Source organism: Oncorhynchus mykiss, chromosome 4 (genome assembly GCF_057628025.1).
Source record: "Oncorhynchus mykiss isolate SJ-2025 chromosome 4, ASM5762802v1, whole genome shotgun sequence".
Taxonomy (NCBI): domain Eukaryota; kingdom Metazoa; phylum Chordata; class Actinopteri; order Salmoniformes; family Salmonidae; genus Oncorhynchus; species Oncorhynchus mykiss.
In genome coordinates, this window is record NC_143025.1 from 75220576 (window position 1) to 75234839 (window position 14264).

General features: G+C 42.7%; 1 protein-coding gene across 23 annotated transcripts in view; it reads left to right on the forward strand.

Moving 5' to 3' along the window:
• sash1a (SAM and SH3 domain containing 1a) overlaps positions 1-14264 on the forward strand; it is a 290257-nt gene that overhangs the window by 198914 nt on the left and 77079 nt on the right. The gene's annotated exons all lie outside the window — the stretch shown is intronic.

Consider the following 14264-nt stretch of genomic DNA (forward strand, 5'->3'; position numbering starts at 1 on the left):
AGATTGCGACGACACGGCGGTGGTAGGCCTGATCACCGACGACGATGAGACAGCCTATAGGGAGCAGGTCAGAGACCTGGCAGTGTGGTGCCAGGACAACAACTTCTCCCTCAACGTGAGCAAGTCAAAGGAGCTGATCATGGACTACAGGAAAAAGAGGACTGAGCACACCCCCATTCACATTGACTGGGTTATAGTGGAGAAGGTTGAGAGCTTCAAGTTCCTTGGTGTACACTTTACTAAGGACCTATCATGGTCCAAACACACCAACACAGTTGTGAGGAGGGATCAACTATGCCTCTTCCCCCTCAGGAGCCTGAAAAGATTTGACATGGGTCCTCATGTCCTTAAAAAGTTTTACAGCTGCACCATCGAGAGCAACCTGAGTGGTTTCATCACCGCTTGGTATGGCAATTGCTCAGCATCTGACCACAAGGTGCTACAGAGGGTCGTGCGTATGGCCCAGTACATCAATGGAGCCAAGCTTTATGCCATCCAGGACCTCTATAACATACAGTGTCAGAGGAAGGCCCTAAAAACTGTCTATGAATCCAGCCACCCAAGTCAGACTGTTCTCTCTGCTACCACATGGCAAGCAGTACCGGAACGCCAAGCCTAGGACCAAAAGGCTCCTGAACAGCTTCTACCCCCAGGCCATAAGACTGCTGAACAGTTAATCAAATGTCTACCAGGACTATTTACATTGACCCCCTTATTTTATTCTTATTTCTTATTTATTTTTGCACTGACTCTTTTGCACATGCTTGATATACACTCACTGGACTCTAGGGCTGACCTCATTTAGTCGACTGGTCGATTGTTTGGTCAATAGGCTGTTGGTCGACCAAATATTTTTTAGTTGAGGAGTGGCAAATATACACTACCATTCAAAAGTTTGGTGTCACTTAGAAATGTCCTTGTTTTTGAAAGAAAAGCTACTTTTTTGTAAATTGAAATAACATTAAATTGATCACAAATACAGTGTAGACATTGTTAATGTTGTAAAGGACTATTGTAGCTGGAAAAGGCTGATTTTTAATGGAGTTTTTCTACATAGGCGTACAGAGGCCCATTATCAGCAACCATCACTCCTGTTTTCCAATGGCATGTTGTGTTAGCTAATCCAAGTTCATAATTTTAAAAGGCTAATTGATCATTAGAAAACCCTTTTGCAATTATGTTAGCACAGCTGAAAACTCTCGTTCTGATTAAAGAAGCAATAAAACTGTCTTTCTTTAGACTAGTTGAGTATCTGGAGCATCAGCATTTGTGGGTTCACTTATAGGCTCAAAATGGCCAGAAACAAAGACCTTTCTTCTGAAACTCTTCACTTGGTACCGGTACCCCTTGTATATAGCCTCGTTATTGTTATTCAAATCAAATCCAACTTTATTTGTCACATGTGCCTAATACAACAAGTGTAGACTTTACCGTGAAATACTTACTTACAAGCCCTTAACCAACAGTGTAGACTTTACCGTGAAATACTTACTTACAAGCCCTTAACCAACAGTGTAGACTTACCATGAAATACTGACTTACAAGCCCTTAACCAACAGTGTAGACTTACCATGAAATACTGACTTACAAGCCCTTAACCAACAGTGTAGACTTTACTGTGAAATGCTTACTTACAAGCTCTTAACCAACAGTGCAGACTTTACTGTGAAATTTCTTACTTACAAGCCCTTAACCAACAGTGTAGACTTACCATGAAATACTTACTTACAAGCCCTTAACCAACAGTGCAGACTTTACTGTGAAATACTTACTTACAAGCCCTTAACCAACAGTGTAGACTTACCATGAAATACTTACTTACAAGCCCTTAACCAACAGTGCAGTTCAAGAAGAGTTAAGAAAATATTTACCAAATAAATGTAAGTAAAAAAATTATAAAAAGTTACACAATAAAATAACAATAACGAGATTATATACAGGGGGTATCGGTACTGAGTCAATGTGCGGGTGTACAGGTTAGAGGTCATTTGTACATGTAGGTAGGGGTGTGTTACTGTTTTTCCTTTAGTTTATTTATCACATTTCTCTTTGCCTTGTTGAAATATAAAGTAATGACTGTGCTAAATCCCAGAAACCACATGTTATGTCATTTCCTTTAGAAGTACAGGCTGTAAGTGACTGGAAATGGTTTGAATACTGCAGCACAGCTGCCAACACTCCACCTTATATCTGTGCTGTTTCAGTCAGTATTTCTGTAGAAGTAATCACAGGGCCAACAATATGGTCATTGTTCAATCCCCAGTGTTTATGAAACCTTTACAATTCAAAGGCCTCAGCACAATGGATTCCCAATATTTTTGGCAACAAAATGGCCGTGCTATATTTAGTTTGTTGTCAGTACGTAATGCTTTTCTATGGCCTTTGTCTCTGGGGCCCTACATGAGAATGTCCTTTTGAGTAAGCTTGTGCCTGAGCCTATTGAAACATCTGAACACTACTGTTACAGATTAGTAAAGCAATTTGGGGTGCAGCTTCTCAGTAACCAATGAATGTGAAGTCTACATACCAAGTTTTTTCTGACATGCATCTAATCTACCTAATTTGGTTGTATGACTACAGATGATGGAGGACCTATATTTGAAAGGAAAAAACAAAAACTTGCGGACACTCGGGCCTCCATGGAATGAGTTTGACACCCCTGCACTACAAGTTTTATATTTCCTGCATTGCAGGAAAGTACTCCTGTAACAGGTTGATCAAATGAAGGTCCAACACCTGAAGTCCACCACTCTACTGTTGATTGTTTCACTACAGTTCTAACTACATCAGAGAGTCCTGGGTACAGAAGGTAATTAATTACAAGGGAGTGAATTGAAATTCCAGTTCAAGAATGAGTTAATTTAATTATAATGTATCGTAAACCTATTAATGGCCGTGCAGTGACTAGGTGATTCATCGTTCATCATAATTAACTCAAGCGTGGAGGTCTGTGGTCCTGTGTCATGCCTGTAGTGATATTACTAGGAGCCCCTCTGCCTGAGGTTAAACCACCGCTAGGAATGTGTTTAATGAGAATACCTTTGTGAACCAGTCATTTATTTGTGGTTACAACAGGGTAAACATTGACCTAAGCCAATTAACAATCTGGGGCTGTTAAGGGATGAATAACTGTTGCATTATGGGTGCATAAGCATCTCGGCTGTTTGAACAGGGTTAGTAGACTGGAGCCAACCCAACTCTGGTTCTTTGAAGAAATTAGGTTTCAGCAAGTCCTTAAATCGGATCTGACATTTTGTTGTAGGATGTGCATGTTATTATTCTTGTATCTAGCTTTCCATAAATAATGTTAAAAGGCAGCATGCCATGTATAACATTTCCACAGTGTTAGTGTGTATGGGCGCAGGTGTGTATGGGTGGATATTTGGAAGTACCAGTCCTCAACAGCATAAACACAGTACACACCTTTAGTACCTCCCTCTGCAAACGGAGCAGTTAGTTCAAACAGGGATTTTGCTCTATTCCGCTGCGTCAGCTTCTAATTCAGGGGTGTCAAACTCATTCCATGGAGGGCCTAGTGTCCGCTGGTTTTTTTTTCAATGAAGACCTAGACAAGGTGAGGGGAGTTCCTTACTAATTAGTGACTTCATCAATCGAGTACGAAAACCCGTAGACACTCGGTCCTCCTTGGAATGAGTTCGACATGTACTCTAATTTGAGCACATATCTGGACAGCTGACAGTCCTCCTCTGTATTCCCTATCAGGTATTCTCAAATGGCTCTCTCATCCCAATCTGCATGGATGTCTGCCTCAAAGTTAAGTATCAGGAAGACATTTTGTTACATTTGAGGAAATAGTATATTTAAAGGTTTTCAGACCTCCGTACAGTATGAGTGGGTTCTGTTGCCCATCTCAAGGGCTTGTTGATACTTTCCTTCTACCCAGCCTTTGATATGTTCTATTAGTGAGCCTATTCAGCCCAAATGTATTTTGAAACTGTGTCTATGACAACATATGGTCAACTTAAAAGAAACCTCAATTTGTTTAAGGAGTGTCTCCTCCTCCAATATAGCATTGTGTAGTTGCTGAGCTGTCCGCCTCCGTCTCAGCACCCCTCTGTCCTAGCCCAGCCTTAGTAAAGCCACATCAACCCTGGTCCAACCTAGGTTTGCCACATTTGAGCCTAGGATGCCAGCTCAGCTCAGATCTCCCCCTCCCAGTCAGGGGCCAGGCAGGGCTGGCAGGTGTTTCTCTCAGTGCTGTGGAGGATATCCTCAGGAAGCTCCTCTGGAGGGGGGTGGGCCTCAACTCTGCCCGGGCCTTTCTACAGCCTGGGCTGGGATGCTGGTGTAGGGGTGGGACAGTGGTATGAGCAGGTGTGGAGGCCATTCTCCCCCACAGCTAAAGCCTGGAGGGAGGAGTGGAGTGAGGGATAGCTTACCCTCCGCTGCCTTTGTAGGGAGAAGTTGTTTGGGCACCGCCAGCCTGGTCAGTCTCTTGGGTTTGGAGTCAATGTGTTCTAGGATTTAGGAGGAAACATGAGCGAGGCGCTAATTCACTTACTCCTGCTTGTAATGAATCATGAAAATGATAGTGAGTGGGATAGTTTCTTTAACCGCCGCCCCAGTGTTCTGAACTGGTAACAAGTGTAACCGATCCTATCACTGTCGTTCTAGCGTTGCATCAGATACGTGATGGCCATTGTCATCTGTCACTACGTACTCCCCTAGAGGATGTCTAGCTAGTCACAAGGCAAGTCCTGACACTGACAAAAGCCTTTTGCACAGCGCGAACAGAACAGCATAACTCAATAAGCTCGGAACCGGCCTCAGTAGGAAAAGCAGCACTGTCTGGAATGTGTACCTAAAGCTAGGAGCAGAACAAATACGTTAGCGAATGGTTTAGAGACCTCTGTAATGTCTTCTGACATGACAAATAAAAGCACTGGCTTTGAGAGAGGGAGAGAGAGAGAGAGAGAGAGAGCACCAAACTATCTTGTATGCGAAGGTGGACAACATCTGTAGCCATGAAATTCTTTGAAAGGCTGGTCATGGCTCACATCAACACCATCATCCCAGACACCCTGGACCCACTCCAATTCACATAGCGCTCCAACAGATCCATAGATGACGCAATCTCCATTGCACTCCACACTGCTCTTTCCCACCTGGACAAAAGGGGTGTGTGTTTAGTCCCCTCCTTTTACTCCCTGTTCATCCACAAATGCGTGGCTGTGCACGACTCCAACACTGCTCACGTCTCCAAGCAACATTAAGTTTGCAGACGACACGACGGTGGTATGCCTGATCACTGACGACAACGAGACAGCCTATAGGGAGGAGGCAAAAGACCTGGCAGTGTGGCGTTACAGAGGGTAGTGTGCACGGTCCAGTACATCACTGGGGCTGAGCTCCCTGCCATCCACAACCTTTATACCAGGCGGTGTCAGAGGAAGGCCCTAAACATTTTCAAAACAGCTAAATGTTCCTGAACAGCTTTACCACCAAGACATAAGACTGCTGTTAATCAATGGTCACCTGGACTATTTGCACTGGACCCTTTTTTTGCACTGACATTGTTGCACCGGCTCTTTGCACACTCACTGGACTGACACATACTACACTGACACACCAAAACACACTCACTCACCCACACACTCACATATACTACACTGTCACTCCAACACACAAATACACACACACACACACACACACACACACACACACACACACACACACACAGACACACTTTCACACTCTTCACATATGCTGCTGCTGCTCTGTTTATTATCTCTCCTGATATAATAATTTATTGTTATTTTATTGTGTTAGTATTTACATTAATATTTTACATTTTATTTTACTTTTTAACTGCATTGCTGGGATAAGTAAGCATTTCACGGTAATGTCTGCAATTTGATTTGAACATCAATTAAAATAAAACAAATGTAGAGATTAGTACTGTAGCTAACTTGGCAGTTAGTTGTTAGCATGTGAGAGGACCCAAAAGGTCAGTGCACTGAGTTTAGCCCTGCATGCTGGCTATGGAATGTTTTAATAACTGACAGAAGGGTCTTGGTGTGCTATTTACAAAGGGGAAGTTATTTCAGCTGAGTGTACATTCTTGCTACTTTTGTTGTTTTCTTTGCTTCAGAAAGCACAGAAAGATCAGCTTGCTTGCTCATGAGGTATTTGTCCTCATAGACTACCACTGAGCGCTCTGGGAAATCAGGACCTTGAATCCATCCAGGATAAGTGTTGAATTGCAACACTCAGGAGATTCCCCTAGATTTCAATCCAAAGAATTTAACAGTGAAGGGTTGCAGCTCTGGCACAATGAGAGCACAGAGTTAATGTTTCAGCATAGCTGTTGAGATGGGATTGAAGGGCACAGAGTTAATGTTTCAGCATGGCTGTTTAGATCGGATTGAAGGGCACTGAGTGAGTTATGGTTTGCGTTTGACCAGATTTTACTCAGAGCATACAAAGTCAATTGGCTGTTGAGTTACGGAGTGTGTTTTTGAAATGGATGTTTTGAGTGGATGGTTGCATCACTACATAGCTACTTACATCTGCCTGATAAGGAAGGTGTTTCTGGGTCATCATGGGGCATGACCTTGTAACGTTAAGGCTTTGGTTTGAACGGTATGCCTATGACATGTAGAGAATAGCCATGCATTACTGTTCAGCAGTGGCCCAAGGATGTCCCCCAGATGCCATGGATAATACTGTTGCACCACCACCCCCTACCCTCCCAGTGTGGTCACATTGAGAATGACAGGAATTCTATGGTTAATTAATTAGCTGAGCAGAGGTCAGCAGGACCCCATGTCACCCCCTACAGTTCCTCATGTCCTTCCTTATATGTTACTCACCCATGGGTCTAGATTCCAGTCTGAACACTCTCTCCTATACCTCTCTCTGTCAATGGAAAATGGAGAATGTTCTCATGTGGAATCATGGACTGAAACCTCTAAACCTATGGCTGTTAGTCAGACATGTATTTCAAAGAATAATGCAGAATTATTCGTATAAACAGTCCCTGTAAGCTTAGAGACAGTAAACCATGAGCCAAGTCATGTCAGTCAGGTCAGTCCTCCCACTAGTGGTTTAGAAAAACATACTCCAGCCTCAATAGTTTTTTACTGGAAAACCTCACAGCATTCCCTCCAAGCCGTTGGTAAGAGCATTGTTCCATAAAGTCTTGAAGTAAAGTGAGGAGATTGGACCTGCCCCTAAAGTGTTGGCATTGTGTTCTGAAGAGGTTCGGCTGAACCTGAAATTAGGAATGGTCAGTGAGGCGAGCAAGAACAGTCTTATCTCCCTCTCTCTCCCTCTCTCTCTCTCTCTCTCTCTCTCTCTCTCTCTATCTCCTCTCCTCTCTACTCTTCTCTCTTTCTTTCCTCTCTTTCTTTCCTCTCCTCTCTCTTACACATTGGGTGTTGTCTTTTATATCCTGTTCTGACTGTGAACATGACCATTGAACTTGACTCAAGGCAGGGTGGTGCACTCTTGTATACACAGGGTGGGAGCCAAACAAGGTTTGGTCTATTGCAGTATGGTTTTTTTCATCTCCATAAAACCGTTGTTGTTGTTATTCCTTCCATTTTGTTTTAATTAAATACACACACATACATTAACAGAATTTTTAGTGATGCACCGATATGACATTTTTGGCCGATACCAATATCCGATATTTTAGGTGTCATCTAAAATAACCCTAATTTATAAGACAGTTCTTATTTGATTAATGGGTGTCGGACCTTTCTATGTGAAGCTAGCCACAGTAAGGATTAGCCACAATAGTGGACTTTGCGGTTAGCCTTCAAAATAAAAGTATGGCATAGTTCTACTAGTTGTATTCATTTGCATCACTGTCAATTACATACTTTTATTTTGAAGGCAAACTGCAAATTCCACTATTGTGCCTAATCCTTATTGTGGCTAGATTCACAACACATAACCCGGTCCGGTCGAGATGAAGCTAGCTGACTGCTTATAACGTTAGCTTATAACGTTAACTGAAGTTCAATTTCAGTAGGCGAGCAACAAGTGGCAACCTAGCTAATACTTACTCACAAGGATTCCTAAATCATTGCTAAGAATAACGAAAAGGACTGCAGTTTCTACTGGTCATTGCTTTCAGGCTGGTTGTATTGGTGCTAGCTAGGTACCAAGCTAAAGCTAGCTACCCCAGAAGTTAGGGTCGAACAAATTATGCTTTATTACCAACGCGGTATTGTAAATATCGTTCGTGGCCGGTGTTTGCTTGTTTGCAGACTTTTTTGATACAGCTCTGACAGTGCTACTGTATCTTTTTTGATACGCAAAGACCCAAACGGCGTTCCATAGTGTGTATGTCGTGAAGCTAATATCAGTGACGCTATTACTGTGTAACTCTGGTAGGTCAACATCTGAAAAATAGCGCACTTGATAGTGTGTACCGGTGCTCAGTCGGCGAAAGCCAACATCACCCATGACAGATAACACCATCACCGTAACTACTACCAATTGGAGAAAAAAGGGGTAAAAAAAACAAACAATGTTTTTAATGATGCCATGTAAAATTTTGCGCTACACGTGCAACACACCACACAATGTTTGCTGTGTGGATCAAGCAGTCATTTGAAAGAGTAAGAACATTTCAGCGCAACAACTCAAAGGCGAAATCCATTAAAGCCAAGATAATGGAATTCGTTAAATTACACATCGGGCCAATACCGATGTTGGCGTTTTTAGATAATATAGTTCGATTCCGATTTGTTCACCGATATGTAGTGCTTCCCTAATCATTTTAGGATTTTCAATGGGTGGTTTAGCCTGCTAGCCTAACAGACACAGACCCCAGGGTTGTTGTTGGTCAGATAAAGCAAAGAGTAAAGTCTTCTCCATAGCCTCTGTGTTAGATAAAGGCTGTCTCCCCAACCTGCAGATGTTTTACCCCCTCCAAGCCCCCAGCCTCCCCATTCAATACCTCCTCACAAATCACCCCTGTCCACTGGCTCCATACCCCCTCAGTACCCCCCTCACACTGCCATATGTACTATTGTTATCACATTCCTTCACTCCCACACACACACAAACGCACACTCACTCTCGCATACACAATCACTTACAATAAACAGACACATAGTCAATCAATCACTTCCATATTTTTTTCTAACATCTTTAAAAAAAAAAATTTTACCTTTAACTGACTTGCCTAGTTAAATAAATAATAATGTATTTATTTAACTAGGCGGCCTAGGAACAGTGGGTTAACTGCCTTGCAGAACGACAGATTTTTACCTTGTCAGCGCGGGGATTCGATCTTGCAACCTTTCGGTTACTGGCCCAACGCTCTAAACACTAGGCCGTCCCTTGTCATCTTGTCATTGTCTCATTGACACATGTGCATACAAGCTGTCCGTTATGAAGTGGGCCCCCAGTCCGGCTCCCAGTCATTCAAAGTCCCCCCTTATCTCAGCTCGCTGGTCACCATTGCATCTCCCACCTGCAGCACACGCTCCAGCAGGTATATCTCTCTAGTCACCCCCAAAACCAATTCTTTCTTTGGCCGCCTCTCCTTCCAGTTCTCTGCTGCCAATGACTGGAACGAACTACAAAAATCTCTGAAACTGGAAACACTTATCTCCCTCACTAGCTTTAAGCACCAACTGTCAGAGCAGCTCACAGATTACTGCACCTGTACATAGTCCACCTATAATTTAGCCCAAACAACTACCTCTTTCCCTACTGTATTTAATTAATTAATTTATTTTGCTCCTTTGCACCCCATTATTTTTTATTTCTACTTTGCACATTCTCCCATTGCAAATCTACCATTCCAGTGTTTTACTTGCTATATTGTATTTACTTTGCCACCATGGCCTTTTTGCCTTTACCTCCCTTATCTCACCTCATTTGCTCACATCGTATATAGACTTGTTTATACTGTATTATTGACTGTATGTCTGTTTTACTCCATGTGTAACTCTGTGTCGTTGTATGTGTCGAACTGCTTTGCTTTATCTTGGCCAGGTCGCAATTGTAAATGAGAACTTGTTCTCAACTTGCCTACCTGGTTAAATAAAGGTGAAATAAAAAAATAAAATAAAAAATTCTCCCAGTCAGGCTCCAATTCAGGCTCTTAGTCAGGCTTCCAGCTGTGTAGAGGCTGATTGATGGGCTACATGAGCTCATGGTAGGAGAGGAATCCCAGGTATGCTACAAACACACTGGCCTCCTTGAGAGGAACACTGCAGTAAGGAAAGACCTAGCACTGCAACAGCACTGTAACAACACTGCAACAACACTGTAACAACACTAACAGCACTGTAACAACACTAACAGCACTGTAACAGCACTGGAACAACACAGTAACAACACTGCAACAGCACTGTAACAGTACTGTAACACCACTAACAACACTGCAACAGCACTGTAACAACATTAACAACACCAACAGCACTGTAACAACACTAACAGCACTGTAACAACACTGCAACACCAACAGCACTGTAACAACACTAACAGCACTGTAACAACACTGTAACAACACTGTAACAACACTGTAACAACACTGCAACAGCACTGTAACAGTACTGTAACACCACTAACAACACTGCAACAGCACTGTAACAACATTAACAACACCAACAGCACTGTAACAACACTAACAGCACTGTAACAACACTGCAACACCAACAGCACTGTAACAACACTAACAGCACTGTAACAACACTAACAGCACTGTAACAGCACTGTAACAACACTAACAGCACTGTAACAACACTAACATCACTGTAACAACACTAACAGCACTGTAACAACACTAACAACACTAACAGCACTGTAACAACACTAACAGCACTGTAGCAGCACTGTAACAACACTAACAGCACTGTAACAACACTGTAACAACACTAACAGTACTGTAACACCACTGTAACAACACTGTAACAACACTGTAACAACATTAACAGCACTGTAACAACACTGTAACAACACTGTAACAACACTGCAACAGCACTGTAACAGCACTGCAACACCACTGTAACAACACTAACAGTACTGTAACAACACTGTAACAACACTGCAACAGCACTGTAACAACACTGCAACAGCACTGTAACAACACTAACAGCACTGTAACAACACTGTAACAACACTGTAACAACACTAACAGTACTGTAACAACACTGTAACAACACTGTAACAACACTGTAACAACACTGCAACAGCACTGTAACAGTACTGTAACACCACTGTAACAACACTGCAACAGCACTGCAACAGCACTGTAACAACATTAACAACACCAACAGCACTGTAACAACACTAACAGCACTGTAACAACACTGCAACACCAACAGCACTGTAACAACACTAACAGCACTGTAACAACTCTAACAGCACTGTAACAGCACTGTAACAACACTAACAGCACTGTAACAGCACTAACAGCACTGTAACAACACTAACAGCACTGTAACAACACTAACAGCACTGTAACAACACTAACAGCACTGTAACAACACTGTAACAACACTGTAACAGCACTGTAACAACACAATAACAACACTTTAACAACACTGTAACAACACTTTAACAACACTAGCAGCACTGTAACAGCACTGTAACAACACTGCAACAGCACTGTAACAACACTTTAACAACACTAGCAGCACTGTAACAGCACTGTAACAGCACTGTAACAGCACTGTAACAACACTGTAACAGCAATGTAACAACACTGTAACAACACTAACAACACTGTAACAGCACTGCAACAACACTAGCAGCACTGTAACAGCACTGTAACAACACTGAAACAGCACTGTAACAACACTGTAACAACACTAACAACACTGTAACAACACTGTAACAGCACTAACAACACTGTAACAGCACTGCAACACTGGAACAACACTGTAACAGCACTGTAACAACACTGTAACAACACTGCAACAACACTGCAACAACACTGCAACAACACTGCAACAACACTGTAGCAGCACTGTAACAACACTGCAACAGCCCTGTAACAACACTGTAACAACATTAACAACAACACAATAAAGCACATTGTAATGTTAAACTACAGCATAGGCCATTGGCTTTACCTCTGGGTCTGGAACTTGGAGAGTTGAAGTATTACAGACAAACAGTGCTGACAGATGAGATGGAATCCATGCCTGCCTATACAGTATTCTAGGCATTTAACACATACAGCCTGCTGAACATCTGTACATTTAATACACAAACGTCTTTACACAAACTGGAGTTGTGACTAAGATGTTTACACAGACATGGACAGCTTGTTTTATAGACCCAGAAAGGTAATGAATTGTCACTAAATATCTGCCTGAGTTGTAATCAGGCGTTCTACATGGACAGATACACTGACTGCAACTCTAGTATCTGGGTCTGTCTGTCACCCTCTTGGACATGGTTGTGCCATGTTTCTGGAGATTAGGCAGTACTGTAGCTAGAGTGAGGAATGTGGGGAGACACGTGTCTGCTCTCTACCCAGAGAGTGAGAGAGTGCTTCCATAGGGAATCTCAGCCACCTCTAACCATATGTCACAGTCTGGACGTAGCTGGAGTTACTAAGAAGTATTCTATGGTGGGAGGAGGAGTGAGTGGAGGAAAATAAAGCTGAACAATCTGGATTTTTGACACGGGGCCTCTGTCTAGAATGTATTTCAATATTCTGTTGTTAATGTGGAATGCATTACTGATGGGTGATGGTGGGATTCACTTCAGGTTTGTGTTTTTCCACAGTGTGGACTAGTTTGTTGTTTTCATCCTCAATGTTGTTTTGGAAAGCCCTCTCAGAAGAAGCCCCTCTCTCTGCCTTCCCAGGGTGTGTGTGTGTGCGCGCGTCTGCCCGGAGTTTATGTGTGTGTGTGGCACACTGCCTCCACAGTACCCCATTCATCCCATGTTGGCACAGAGATACTGGGTCCTGTTTAGAGGACCACAGAGAGAGACAGAGACAGACTAAGACTGAGAGAGACCGTTCACTCCTCGCAGAGTGACTCAATGCATGCTGACCACTCACCAAACCAGGCACTGACTAGATCAACACTAATGAATATTGAACGATTGGCCATCACTGCAATGGTTGTCAACATACACAGCCCGAGTAGTTATGAGTCCAAGCACCATAGAGAGACGCTTCTCAAATCTTCTCAGTGAAAGATGTTTCCGTTGCTCTCCAACCCCAGTCAGTTAGTAGTACAGTTGCCCCTTCGCTAAGCCCCACCACAGAATATTGGGCAACCAATCGCAGCGCTCCAATGTATAGCAACTGTCATTGAGTCTGACACCTTAGACAAGCTCACATTTCAAACGCATGAAAGTCGATGAGCGCTATGGCAAAACTGTGAGTTTTCATCAAAAAGTAGCTAAATTGTTTAAAGGTTTACTTGCTACTGTGATTCCTGAAATGCAGAACCGGCATTTTGTTAATAAAAAATATATACTTTTGTTTTATTTGCTAGCTCAGCTGGTTAGCTAGCTCTCAGTCTTACTGACCACAAAACGTTGCTAACGCTAGCTAGCCACTTAATATAACAGGTTTTCTCGAAATGTATGTTAGTTATCTATATTATGAATACAACTATAATCTGCTGTCGACATCAGGATACGACTTTAGAGAACTAGTTAAAACCCCAAATGGTAAGTAGTAGCTTTAACTGCATGCCAGTCCATTCAGAGCCATCTAGTGCATAGCCACACTAATGACAGTCCACCACAACATACCCGATAGTCTCCTGATTAATAAGGGGTAGTTTGTGTTTAATTTTATTGTGTATTAAAAACACAGTTTGAGATCGTTGCGAGAGGTTTTCTCCAGTAGTTTGAATGGGGAATGGAGCTTCTTGGGAAAATGTTGTCCAAGGTTGCAACATTAACTTAGGGGGTGGGTCTTAGTGAAGGGTCAATGGCTATGACTCTCACTCATAACCTTGGAGTGGAAACACAACCCATACATGTATGTAATTCTCCTCTGGTTTCAATGTATAGCAATGCACTAGCAGGTTCTGCTTCTTTAGTATTGATTCTACTGTTCCTCTCTGAATCTCCAACAATATGTTTTGGGGCTAGTGTATTCTGTTGAGTAAAGTCTTTGTTATTTGGAGTGTATGAGTGACTGGAACATACTTCCTCCTTCTACCCAAACACCGTCTTCCACACAAAGACAGGAACCCAGCAGAGAGGTGACCCCCCCGGCAGGAAGAGGGTGTTTGGGGTTGGGAGAATGTCATAGCCGGGGTTTAAAGGGCATCTCTGATCTGTGATTGTGTATGTTAACTGAC